The sequence below is a fragment of the Panthera leo genome, chromosome F3, assembly GCF_018350215.1.
Source record: "Panthera leo isolate Ple1 chromosome F3, P.leo_Ple1_pat1.1, whole genome shotgun sequence".
Lineage (NCBI taxonomy): Eukaryota > Metazoa > Chordata > Mammalia > Carnivora > Felidae > Panthera > Panthera leo.
Window position 1 is genome coordinate 13178553 of NC_056696.1, and position 11892 is coordinate 13190444.

Below are 11892 nucleotides of genomic sequence, written 5' to 3' on the forward strand. Positions count from 1 at the left end.
ACTAAACCAAATCTTCTGTCAACCGTGGCAGCCAAAGATCAAGGTTAGGCGACCAGGTTGGCCAGAGAAACAGATTAGCATGAAGGACATAACAGATGCAGCAAACTGCAAGAAGATCAAGAATGCAGAGAATTAACATCAGATTTCTGGGCCACAGATAGGAACATTAGCAATAAGCGTCAGATGGTTAAGGCAAGAAGGGGACTGTGGAAAAATCAGAAAACAGGACAACTGAGGTAGATTGTTAAGCCCAGGTCTGGAACTCTTTAGGTCAACATCAGGGTCAACATCAAAAAGTCTATTGATCCAGTCTCCCATCAAGGACGGCATAGTATCAAGGAGGTAGGTCATCAGTAAGATGAAGAATGCCTCAGAGCCTTAAATACTTGGCTACACCCGGAAGTAATGCTGTCTGCCCCTTATCCTGCCTTGTTTCTAATCTGCCTTTCCCCCTGAAGCTTCATGGAAAAGGAACAGAAGTAAGGCCATCAAGCGCCTGTCCTACTTTGCTAATCTCCTCTCCAATCCTAGGTATCTTTGTTGCATTGGTGAAACCTAGAGCACCCCCCCCCCCCCATTGCCTTTAAATTATCGCACCATCTTAGGGGTGCCTGGTGGTTCAGTCGGTTAAGTGTCTAACTCTTAATTTTGGCTCAGGTCATGATCTCACAGTTTGTGAGATTGAGCCCTGCGATGGGGCTCTGTGCTGACAGTGTGCATTCTCTGCTTGGGATTTTCTGTCTCTCCCTCTCTCTCTGCTTCTCTCCTGCTCACTCTCTATCTCTCGAAATAAATAAATTGTTTGCACTATTTTAGACCCTGAGGGTCGATATATTCTAATGGTAGTGATAACAGGGTTCACCAAAGGTCCATTAGTCTCCTGCCCCAGCCCAGCCACCTATTTCTGAGTAGTGCTTTCTAGAGGCAACTCTTTTGGCTGTTTCTTCTGCACTTTCTAGATGACCTCTAAATAACATGCTTCTACTACCGCTTGTCATTATTTTTCAGCTCTAGATATTACCTGTTGACATCCTTATAGTGGACAATGAAGGTTCAGGTTTCTCACACCCCTGTCTCTTATCCATACTTTACTCTTGTTTTTTTTCAAGGTGTTAAATTGCAATGTTTTTGTTAAATTCATATTCACTATTTGCAATATTATAATTGTATAAGTAACATTCATAGCTGGGCCATGTCATTATTATTTCAATTTTTATTCTTTTATGATGTTTAGCTTTCTCTGGAATCACTAAATCCCTCCTTTTATAAGTCTCTTAAGGTTTATACCCACCTATCACAAATTTTGCCTCACACTTTTTTTAAACATTTATTTATTTATTTATTTATTTATTTATTTATTATTTTGTTTAATGTTTACTTATTTTTAAGAGAGAGAGAGAGAGCCAGAGCATGAGTCGGGGAGGAGCTGAGAGGGAGACAGAGACACAGAATCCGAAGCAGGCTCTGGGGTCTGAGCTGTCAGCACAGAGCCCGACACGGGGCTCGAACTCACTGACTGCGAGCATGACCTGAGCCGTTGGACACTTAACTGGCTGAGCCACTCAGGTGCCCCACCATCTTACGCTTCTCATCTCTCCCACTATATCCAACACATCAGGTAGTTGATTCGGTTCCTCCTGGAGACTTCCATCCTCTTGTTCTAAACTGGACCAGTGAGTTTTTAAAACTGCTGCATGCCTGACATTAGGGAGATTTTTCGTCAACATTTTCATCTTAGGGATGTTCTTCTTCTTCAATGACAGATTCCCCATTTTCCCAGATTTTGTAAATCCAAAACTACTACATGCCCTGTAGTCCCTTTTTAAATAATTACATTCTATCCTTTTATTTCATAATGTGAACTTTGAGCTACGAGGGTTTTTTTTTTTTTTGTCTCAATGTTATCTAATAGGATTCCAATTCTTAGCTTTAACAATCTCAAGAACTTCCAAACAGCTGGTGAAAGAAATATGAGAAAGATCAAAAGAGGGGGGGGGGGGGGAACAACCATTTCCTCATTCTTTTCAGTTGCATAAATCCATTTTTCTTAATCAATTAACTGATTTTTTTTTACAGGTTTCATAACTTCATGAAAAAGTATTGGTAAAAAAGGTGGCATTGAAAAAAGACTGAGTTTATCTTGGAAAACTGGACTATAAGACAAAATGAAAAAAAATTAACAAAAGAAGGTTAAGAGGTCTTACTTCAAACAACAGCAAAATATAGCAAATACATTTTGAGGCCATTGAAATTTACACAACTGAAGGCTGCTTCATTTACTCGGGAAAATCCTGCAACAATAAAACTGTATATCCCTGACTGAAACATATCAGGGAAAGTTATCATTCACCTTGATAAAATGATGATTTGGAAAAGCCTATAGAAGTCTTGAGTCTTAAGGATTGCAGTCTTAAGATTTGTGTAAAAATAGGTTTGATTATCGTGTTAGTTGTTCAAAACTGTTTAGGAACCATTATTTGCACAAGGGAAACTTTTAGACCCCGGACATTAGAATTTGTGGCTATGTCCTTTGAAATCTACTTCTTTTTTTTTTTTTTTTTTAAGTTTATTTATTTTTGAGACAGAGAGAGACAGAGCATGAACGGGGGAGGGGCAGAGAGAGAGGGAGACACAGAATCGGAAGCAGGCTCCAGGCTCTGAGCCATCAGCCCAGAGCCTGACGCGGGGCTCGAACTCATGGATCGCGAGATCGTGACCTCAGCTGAAGTTGGACGCTTAACCGACTGAGCCACCCAGGCGCCCCTGAAATCTACTTCTGAACATAGCACAGCTAGGGATGTTACTTCTGAAATCTGTAAATCTGACTGGCTGTTTTACTTAACAATTTGCTGCCATGACAACATATTCAAATGGTATGTCTCTCTTTTTTTTTGGTGAAAAATTATAAATGCATCTGAGGTTTATTTGTTGAGCTAGAAAAGGACTATAAACTAAAAAAAACTCCATGACTTTCCTGTGTTCTCTACTCAAATAAAATGCTAAGGGCTCTGTGTCATTTAGAATTAACAATCCAATGTAGCACATTTTTTAGTAACTTCCTGCAAAATGGTGCATGGCAGGTAATTTTTGGTGCCTTCTTCCATGTCAAAAAATTCTTCATAATCGATAGTTCAGCTGAGTAGCAGCATTTTAGTACTGAAATAACTTTTTTCTCATAATTTTGAAGATCTCCTATGATTTCTTCTAGCTGTCTCTGCTACCATTCACAAGGCCAGTGCTGACAGTCAGAACCACGGTCATCCCTCACCTGGCTTACTATAGAGACCTTCTAACTGGTCTCCTTGCTTCCCTTCTTGTCTTGCCAGATAGCTTGTTCTCCACATAGCAGCAGGGTGAGTGTTTTACTTATGTTACTTACCTTTTAAAATGGTAGATGATCAAAAAAACTATTTTTAAAAGAATACACAGGTGTAGAATAGTTTTAGACACCAACTTTCATTCCGACTGCCAGTGTTCCGTGATTTTCCCAAACAACTATTCTAACCTTTGGGGTTTGCTCCCTTTCCCTCAGATGATGTGCCATACAGTCTACAAAAGTCATTACTGATCTGCCCACCTGCTCTTCCGTTGGTCCTCCTTTTGTTCACAGCGGCTTCGCGTGGCTCTTCAAATCTGGAATTTTGCTTTCAATCACTGTATTGAATATTAACATTAATTAATATTAAAATTGCGATTAATTTTCTATTATTCTGGTCCCTCTTTGGCTAATGCTGATTTTAAATGTGGTTCTAGAGTTGCCTAACTTTAAGGGGCGCCTGGGTGGCTCAGTCGGTTGAGCGTCCGACTTCGGCTCAGGTCATGATCTCACGGTTCATGAGTTCGGGCCCCGCCTCAGGCTCTGTGCTGACAGCTCAGAGCCTGGAGCTTGCTTCACATTCTGTGTCTCCCTCTCTCTCTGCCCCTCCCCCACACACGCTCTGTCTCTCTCTGCCTCTCAAAACTAAAGAAAACTAATTAAAAAATAAACCCACCAGTTTTCATGGTTTCCTAAAAATGTGCACGTCCTAATTTTTTAAACATTTGGTAAAACTGTTCCGAGTATGTACAGAACTTTCACACACCTCAAAAACCAACGATGGGTTTTGGGCCGTGATAAAACCTCCAGAGTTCAGATAAAGGAAGTATAGGCGATGAGGAGAGGAGCAGGGAATGAGCAATGGGAAAAAGAAAAGGCAAAGAGAGGACAGAGTGGATAAGTGAATTACAGCCAGGAATTTTTTTGCACTAGGTTTCTACTCCTTATTCTTTAGAATATGTGGAAGTGTAAAGAAAGAAAGAAAGAAGTCTTCTGATGGTTGGCTTATGACTGTTGGCTTCAAGACTCATTTTCGTGTTGAGAGGGAAGAATTCTCTGTATAATGATTATTTTACTGACCTAGTCAGTAAATCTAGGAGTTGTTTTCTACCAGAGGTGATGGATGTGCTGTGATCTGGCCATAATCTGTTATTCAGTCCTACCACTGGCAGGTTTCACAGATTTATAAAAGAGATGAGTCAATTAGGAATCCAGTCTGTGGTTATAAAGTGGAACAAAAGTTAGAAGGCTTAATTTGGCTTCAAATGCAAGTCTGCCTTGCTTATCCTCTAGATACCCTGGATGTATGCGTACAAATGTGCGCAGAGAGACCGGTTATTTTAAATGACGTCCCTGAACCCGTCAGTGTTCCCAACTGCACAAAATATACATGCTGGCCAAAGCACTGTTAAAATCAGCCTGGAAAAAAACGACCCCAGGGAGTCAAGTAATTTATGACTTTGGTTGTCACTAGGTTTTGAATTCATCCAAAGTACCTTTATAACTGGAAAGATAGGAGATTTCACAGTGATCCCAGAGATCTTGATAGATGCGCCAAGAGCAAAGGGGGGACAGCTTTTCAGCCTCACTTCGTTATTGTCTGGCTTTCGTCAGAGCCAGCGTTGGAGAGTGGTCCACTGAGCCTGTGCAGAGAAGGGCCAGTCAGTGAAGCTTCAGTGCTTACCCTGGCCTGACGTTGGCATTTCATGCTAATGCTTCTGTGCTATGTGTACAATTTAATAGCTGATGTCACCTGTAACTAGGATTTATACAATCATTCTTCTGGACGTGCTGGAACTACAAAAATAAAAACACGGAGACAAATCTGCTCTATCCTTAATATCGATCAAAAGACAACGTTAGTTAAAAACAAAAGGAAAAGCAAAACATCCTTGGTCTAATAAGTTACCTTGTGCGAAAAAGGAAGATTGTCCAACACATATAAATCATGGCAACTTCTGTCTGCAGTAAGCACTTTTTCCCCCCTCAGAATTATCATTCCGTAATCAGAAAATCCCTAGAGTTTAAAGTGTGCCTCGTACGAATGTCACTTCCAAGCTTCAGTGCTAATCCAGAGGAAATATTATCCTAGCGGTCTCCAAGGTCCAATGTGTAGGTGTTGGATACATGATAAACTTACATGGAGCTTTCTTAGTGAGATATAGTCCTCCAGAGGATTGAATTTTTTAAGGCTTAGTACAACCCAACCCTTTAAATAAGATTTAAGCTTCCCTTGTCAGGTTCTTTTAAGAGCTTTTTAAATTTTTTTTATTTGCTGCTTTGACCAGGTTCTAATCCCTAGTCCCTGGTGACAACCTGGCCATCTCAACTATTTCATGTCTGGTTTCCCAGGGCCCCGTACGGCTTGTACAATGGAAGATATTTTTTCCCCTCTCCCACTGAAGAGCCTCATTAAAATAATTTGAGATGGAAAATTGCAACAGCAAGAATTTCTTGCTGCTTTACTGCTAATATACAGTTTTTTTTTAACCATTACTGCCCCCCCCCCCTTTATAGGTAGTTCTTTTCAATAGATTAAATCATGACGGAATACTAGGTATTGGGGATAAAGAATAGGTCTACCGGTTTGCTCCTTCATCTTGGACTTCCCAACCTCCAGAACTGTGAGAAATAAATGTCTATGTTTAAGCCGCCCAGTCAATGGTATTTTGTTATAGTAGCCTGACAACAATTAAAATTTGTGAATACTTTCTTGTGCTTAAAATTAATGGGGAAATTTCAAAGTCCCAGAAACAAAAAGGGGACTCGAAGTGAGAATGTAAGGTTGGAGCTGATACTATGGTGTCCCACAGGATTAGCTGATATATATATACATACATATATATACACATATATATATGTATGTATATGTATATATATATGTATGTATATATGTATATATATATATACATATACATATATATACATATATACATATGTGTGTGTGTGTGTGTGTGTGTATATATATATATATATATATATTCTTTTCAGATTCTTTGCAGCATATTCTTTTCAGTATTTAGGGCTCCTAAAAATTGATATTTGGTCCTGACATATGTTCAATTTCACAATATCAGAGGCTAATTTAAATAGAGTGCTTAGCTCCAAACTTAGTTGGCTAAATGCACAGTAGGATAAGTAGGGAGGCTCATATACTTATGAAGATATTGTTGAGTAAAACACTAGGGACAAATTAAGTAGGAGCCAGGATATCAGGTACACGAGAAGTATTGTGATGGGAGCACAACGCCGTTTTCAAGGGCAAGTCTACGCGGAATTCTCATATATAAAAATTAAATTCGGCTCCTCTGGCCAATGAGAGGGTAGGGAGGCCAAGGCCCACTTGCTTGCCCATCTCATTGTGCTCGGTCCCTAATCCATAAAGAAGACCCATAACTCCTGATAAGGCAGATCTTTTTCACATTCCAACCCACATTTCTACTTCTTCTTTCAACTTGCCTTCCTACTGAAAGGAGAAAAAAGGGTTGAGAACTGAAATATGAGGACGTCAACCTGAGACTTCATCGTATTTCTGAACTCTTTAAGTATGATCAAGAAAAGAGGTATACTTTTATTTTCTTTTATTAATACTTATCTAATTTTTTTGGTTAAGGAAAATGTGTGAAGATTAATTTGCCTGGATAGTGTTCTTTGCACTTTTACCCATCCAAAGTCCTATTGAAATATTAGATTATGGAAATTATGTGAAATCAAGCTTAATTATATTTTAAAGGAGAGTGTGATAAGAAGTTGAGTGTTTTATAACTTACATTATTATATTTATTATATTATATTTTATTATAATGTTATATATAACATGTTATAAAATATACATGTAATATAATGTATTATATATAATATATTTTAAGAATAGATAATATAATAAATACACAATAATACAATTATATATAATATATAATTTATATGTACTATGTACAATTTATGTGTAATGTTTTATAATTTTATAGTTTATAATTTCATCAACTAACATGAGGGAAATGAGATAAGTACAAACACACACACATACATGCACATATACACACACCAAACAGATGCTTTAGGCCGGGACATTATTCCCTTCATTAGAGATGTGAATATATATATTTTTAAATGCTGGGGAATCAAACCCCCTAATGAGAACTAGGCAGCCCAACTGATTTCTCTCCTCCTCAGTAAGACGGGAAGGGGTCCTTCAAGGGCTGCTCCAGCCTTCCCGTCTGTTGAATTGAATGACTTCACCTGAACATTATGGGCTTAAATATTTCTTCAGCTGCAAAGGGTCATTTGCCTCAAGCCCCATTTTCATTTAATAGTGAACGTGAAGTTGAAACCTGACTGCTAACATTGAATCTGATGGCTTCGTATACCTAACACACAGCCTTTCTGTTTTCTATGAGGCTCTACAGTGGGTGAAAGTAGTCATCTAAATCTCCTCTTGGGCCATATATTCCAATCACATATCAGGTAATGGGCTTTATCAATGACTTCTAAGTTATAATCAGGGGTGATTTTGATTGGGTGCCTCTTCCTTAAACAAAACAACATAAAGAAAGAGGCAGATACTCTAAGTACAAGGTAAATTGAGGCCTGGTGATCTGTTTGAGTTGCTCTTTTTTTGCACTATTTTTCATAGCGATGTTTCACCTAGCTTAAAGTCTATTTCCATGCCCATTTTAGCAGAAAGGCACATTGAGTTTATCAAGCAGAATTACTCATTCTGTATTCTCACCACTGATTTTCACTGAAACCTGTATACAAGAATATACATTGATGATTTTATCCTAAATTTAATTTCACTGATTTTGGCTTATCGTTTTAGCCTTAGTTAATTATATATATCATCATATATATATATATATATATATATATATATGATGATATATATCATATGATTTATGATATATGATTATATATATATATAGTTAATCTTTCATTGAATGCCTATGAATGGTAAACTCCATCTTGGCCTGAAAATATCTTTATTTTATCCTCTTTGTTGAATTTTCACTTTAAAGTATAATGGAATCTTAATTTGATAGGTAGTTTACATTGAGTGCATTTTTCCAAGTATTTAACTTATCACACTACTGAATGAATATGTTCTCTATAGATTTTTTTCCCTGTATCCTTTTTTTACTTCTGAGTCTCTCTTCCTGCTAATTTACTGTTTAACAGTGGTTTATTCCTCACCAAGTGATCCCTTGTGACAAGGCAAACCAATCTGAATAAACTTAAGAGTTCCCACCTTCTGTTGCTACTGTTGTATTTCTCTCCTCTACATTCATTGCTTTCCTTTCCTGCCTGGAAATTAGATGCCTGTGGTAGACTGGAGATCTATATCATAACCTCACTCACTCTGTGAATGTAAGTGAGTGCTGTGAGGGGGTAACAAACAGAACGTCTCAGCTGGGCGAGAAAAATTATTCGCATAAGGAAACAAACGCAACGAGCCAGAAACTGGTGCAAGCTATACCCGTATGAGAAATAGTCGCGAAATCTAAGACGACCCACAGAGATAAACAAAAGCTGACAAAAGCATTTTGTATAAACCAGTGAGCCTTTCCTCCCCACTCAGGAATACGGGTCTGCAGTATAGAGATCTGAGAGCATTTAATGATCCTTCTCCAAACATAAGTAATTCATGTCCATTTTAGAGCGAAAGAAATTAGTTCTGTAAAAACCGAGACACCTGCCAGTATCGACTGCCAGAGAATGGGGAGCAGTTGGAGTCAGTGGCTGCCAGTCTGTCTCCCGGGACCAAACATCCTGACTTTTTTCAGCCTAGGAAAGGTTGTCAAAACATTACGGATGTTGAGGTTAAGAATGTGCCTCCTGTTAGATGCATTGACAAATACAGGTAACACAAGAGGATCCTTTCGTTTTCCTCGGCCGCTGCTTAGTTTTCCCTCCAGCAATAGAAAATTCTGAAGGATAGATGAATGAGCTCTAATAGCACAGTTCATTTGGATGTCTTTTCTCTTCAACTTCGCAATGTGTCCAGTGAGAATAATCTCCTGCGTAGGTGGTGAAATTTCATGGGAAGGGACAGCGTCACACTGAAAACAACCCAAGAAGAGCCACAGGTACTAAGTATTTTCAGGACCTGTAATTTATCATCAGCCTTCTTCCAAAGATTGTAACGAGAATACCTACCACTTATTGAACATGGACTGTGTGCCAGGCACGTGGTGTTCTACTTGGAGTATATTTAGTCCTCACGAAAATTATATGAGACATATACTATTATCATTATCTTCGTATTACAGAAGATGAAAGTAAGGCTCAGAGACCCAGAATTTGTCAAGGTTGCTCAGTATGTAAGTGGTGGAAATGAGTTTCTGACTTCATCAAATCTGTTTAAGTTAAGAGTCTTTCTTCTTGGGGTGCGTGGGTGGCTCAGCTGGTTAGGCCTTCAGCTTTGGCTCGGGTCGTGATCTCCCGGTTTGTGAGTTCAAGCCTCATGTCGGGCTCTGGGCTGACAGCTCAGAGGCTGGAGGCTGCTTCTGATTCTGTGTCTCCCTCTCTGCCCCTGCCCTGCTCACACTCTTTCTCTCTCAAAAATAAATAAACATGAAAAAGAAATTTGCTTTAAGTCTTTCTTCTTAACACCATGAAATGCTCCTGTGGTTTCCCTGTTCTGTTTGATATCAGCTGCTTTCTCTCCATCCTCATGAAAATTGAGTGTAAATAAAGCAGGATGGTATTTGTGTTAGATGAGACTCCGGGTGGCTAGCACAGAAAACCCAACCCGAGCTGGAATTAACAACAGATTTAGATAAATGTACCATCTTCCAAATGAAAACTGGACCTGAGAGAACACCGTGTGTTGATTGGCTCAGGGCGGGATGACTTACCCCTTCATGAACCACACGCTGCAGCAAAGGAAATGGTAACCTGGATTACAGTTTGGGCAATTCCTGAAGCCAGGGATGGGGACACTTCCATCAAAATTGAATAGCTGCCCCTTGAGGTAGGGTGAGGAAAATGGGAAAATAGAAGCAGAGGAAAAGGAAGGAAAATAAGTCAGAGTCAAAGAAATAGAACCCTTACTTTCTTGGCCAGTAAGATTAACATGTCAATTAAACATAAAGAAGGATCATGACTAGGTATCTTCCACATCTTAGAAAACTTCCACTGATGATTTGTGAATTAGCTATCTATCGCTGCATTGAGACAAATTATTCCAAAATTTAGGTGCTTAAAAGATGAGACATTTATTTCTGTAGGCTGGTAACTTGGGTAGAGCTTAGCTGGCTCGGGGTCATTTATTAGGTTGGCTGGGGGAAGACCTTCCAAGCTCACTCAGGATTGTTGGTAGAATCTAGCTCCTCCTGTTGGACTCCAGGCCTGTGGCACTGAGACAGTTTCCTTGCCATGTGGGCCTCTCCACAGGACAGCTCACCACAGGCACTGGCTTCCCTCAGAGCAAACAAGCAACGGAGCAAAGGAAAATGTCCAAGACAGTCTTTTTCACAACCTAATCTTGGAAGCGATACCCTCTCGTGTCTGCCATATTTTATTCTTTAGAAGTGAGTCAGTAAGTCTACCCCACTTTCAGGAAAGAGGAAGACACAGATGTGTGACTATCAGGAAGGAGCAGGGGATCTTCGGCGGCCATCTTAGATGCTGCCTACCATAAAGCATAATGTGCGCGTCGGTGCATCTGTGTGTGCGCTTATGTTTGGGGTTGGTGGGTGGTCTGTGGTCCCACATGATATGGGTCCAATGGAGCACTGAGTTCTTATGGACTCTCCTGTTAGGAACATTAGAGGGATCAAAGGGTAGTCATGGTGCCTATAGGAAAGAGACAGCCTTCACAAGTTGAGAGTTTGAGCCGGTTTAATAAAGGGATTATTTATGGGGCTCTGGGGTGGCTCAGTCAGTTAAGCGTCTGACTTTGGCTCAGGACATGATCTCACGGTTGGTCAGTTCGAGCCCCACATCGGGCTCTGCTGTCAGCACAGAACCTGCTTCGCATCCTCTGCCCCCCTCGCTCTCTGCCCCTCCTCCACTTGTGTCCTCTCTCTCTCTCTAAAAAATAAATAATAAACATTAAAATAATTAAAAAGGGGGCACCAGGGTGGCTCAGTTGGTTAAGCATCTGACTTTGGCTCAGGTCATGATCTCTCATTCTTGGGTTTGAGCCCCGTTCCAGGTTCTACACTGACAGCTCGGAGCCTGGAGGCTGCTTTGGATTCTGTGTCTCCCTCTCTCTCTGCCCCTCGCCCGCTTGCGTTCTCTCTCTCTCTCTCTCTCTCTCTCTCTCTCTCTCTCTTTCTCTCTCAAAAATAGATAGACATTAACAAAAATTTTTAATTAAAAAATTAAAAAAAAATAAAGGGACTATTTAAAAAGGTAATAGGTAAGCATAGCAAAATTGCAAGGAATAGTGCATCACTCCCGGGCTTGTGACAGGATGGCACGTCACTACCCGGAGGGGTGAGGCAGTAAAGGAGGGAGCAGTTATGAGAAGTAGGACAGGATATCTGTATGAGAAGATGCCAGCCAGGAGCTATGACTTTCCACCAAAGGAAGAAGTCAGCCTATGGCATCTCCACAGGGAAGGTGCCAGGGGA